At 38.3% G+C, this 2,313-nt stretch overlaps 1 long non-coding RNA gene across 1 annotated transcript; it reads left to right on the forward strand.

Annotated features, from left to right (window-relative positions):
* The first annotated feature begins 232 nt into the window (after nucleotides 1-232).
* LOC125503980 lies at nucleotides 233-1,813 on the forward strand. The gene is made up of 3 exons (XR_007281215.1): nucleotides 233-992; nucleotides 1,047-1,589; nucleotides 1,659-1,813. It is a non-coding gene; the product is annotated as an uncharacterized LOC125503980 (long non-coding RNA).
* The last annotated feature ends 500 nt before the right edge of the window (nucleotides 1,814-2,313 follow it).

Consider the following 2,313-nt stretch of genomic DNA (forward strand, 5'->3'; position numbering starts at 1 on the left):
AAAAGAAATTTGTAAAAAAATGAATCCGCCTCAACAATATAGAACTTATCTTCAGACTTTATAACGAAAATGAAGAGAAAGACAAGTGATTTCCGTTTTAGTATTATCGAGTTTACCATTAATACCGTTTAATTTTAACGTTCACATGTACCGTTTCCTATTTTGATTTTCATTTCTTAGAATGATTTGTGTTCTCTTTAATATTTTTTGAGTGGAAACATAAAGTTTCTTGAAAAAATGAACTTTGATTTAAATCGTGATTTTTTTTCCAAAAAAGTCAGGTGATCTAAATCATGATTGAAATCACTTGAAAAAAATCAAACCAACCCTGATTCCAATCATGTCCTTTTAGGGCGGATTTAATTATCTAATGAAAGAAAAAATGGAGTTTTCTTGTCAAAGTAACTTTTAAAACGCGTTGATTTTTTGGCGCTTTCAAGATTTTCCGAAGACGATTTAGGGACAAAATTGTCTTTAAAATGTATAAAAGAGCACACTCTAACCAAAAAAAAAACTGCTGGAAAAACCCTCGGACAAACGGCAGTAGATTCTGTCCATACAGTTTCTGAAAAATCCATAAACCCTCCTTGATATAGTTCTTCCTTTGTTCAATACGAAAACAAACAAGTTTTGCTTATTTTGCATATACTTATTGCAATATTTATTTTTTATTTACCCCCCAGTAAGCATTCCCTCACTGGAAACACAACTTCAATAATGAAGCGTTTTAGCCAAAAACCACATTGCGGTTTGAACATCATGGGCTATCAATAACTCGGAAAAAACATGGACAGCGATTGGTTGAGCCCACACTAAACCGCATTCCCATATCATATCCACTTTATCTCGTAACCAACATGAATGTGTGCATTTCGTCCGCCCGTTGAGCGCAAAAACCATCCCCTCATTTTTGAAATATTGCGCCCTCACTTAGGTAAACACAAAAATGTGGTTCGGCACCCCTCTGCGCTTTAAAGATAATTCGCAGCTTGGTAAATCACGGAAGCCTGTCTAAATCATAATGCATGTACGTCGACATTTTCCAGGTGTTTTCTCTGGAACGGCCTGGAAATGGATAATGGTTAAAGCGAGTGGAAAGCGGCAGGARAATGGRATTTTTTTTGAGGGATATTAACGACTGTACGCCAACAACAACCAGTCAGGATGCACATCAACTGAGGCAATGTTGTCCTACCGGACGTGTGATTGAAGAAAATTGTCCCCATCTGTTGCAATCCATGCAATAACTACTGTTCAAGTACGGGTTTTTCCGCATAATTGACTAATGATACCCATTGCAGAGATGCCGAAGGATGACGCATTTTTCAGTAGTAAAAGATCTGTCAGGCCGAAGATGAGAATAATGCGAACGGATTGTTATAAGCAGCCTCGACCAGATGAGGAGCAACACTTTGGTGCATTTTTCCGACGTCAGCGGCAATTTGTTACTCTTGGATAAATGACCATTTAATAATCCATTCTAATAGGCGAGCATTATCGTTCCCTGATGCCATCAATATGTGTCAGCCTTGATCTTGGCAATGTTCCGACATTTTAATGGGGAGAATGTTTGCAGACGAAATCCAAACGTAATGGAGGTTGCGCCGCAATTCGATCCAATTAAAAACCAATTCGCCTCAAAAGCCGATTCCTTTCAGCTCGAAACTTTCGATCTGCTGCCCGAATTTAATGCAACTAATCCGGTTAAATTCGCACCACCATTAGCGACTAACCAGGCAGAATATCAAAGAGTCAAACTTGAATCAATGTGAATTGGAATCGGGAATGCTAGAAAACGGCGTCTATCAGTGCATGTAATCCATATGGAAATCCAAAAGGAGATCATTGTTTGCTAATAAAACTTTAGAAGTATTTGAGTTCGAGAAGGAACACACAGGGGCGGATCCAGCTTTAAAGTCAGAGGGGGGTGATGTAGAAAAAATACAGTCTTCTGTTGTTTATGAAATTAGGAAAATGATCGTCGTTTTGTGCAAGGGTTGCGCAAGATTATTGCAAAATTTCATGTTTTCCGTCCGGAAGAAAAATGACCAAGAACGCTCGTTTTGCGACATCATTCCAGAGATAATTAAATGGCCTTTATGCGAAGTTTCTCAAGAACCATTCGAGCTACAGAATTCGTTTTGGCATCGTTGAATAGAGAATTGAAAACTCGATTTAGTCGTAACAACGTGAGTGAAGAAATTCGAGTAGTTTTGGACCAGAAAGCGAAATTTGAATATCAGACACTTAGGTGCAAGATTATGGCAAAATTCCATGTTTTCCGTCCCGTTTTTGCTCATTTCTCGGAGGCAA

Source organism: Dendroctonus ponderosae, unplaced genomic scaffold, assembly GCF_020466585.1.
Source record: "Dendroctonus ponderosae isolate FM_Combo_2020 unplaced genomic scaffold, Dpon_F_20191213v2 Dpon_F_20191213_3, whole genome shotgun sequence".
Lineage (NCBI taxonomy): Eukaryota > Metazoa > Arthropoda > Insecta > Coleoptera > Curculionidae > Dendroctonus > Dendroctonus ponderosae.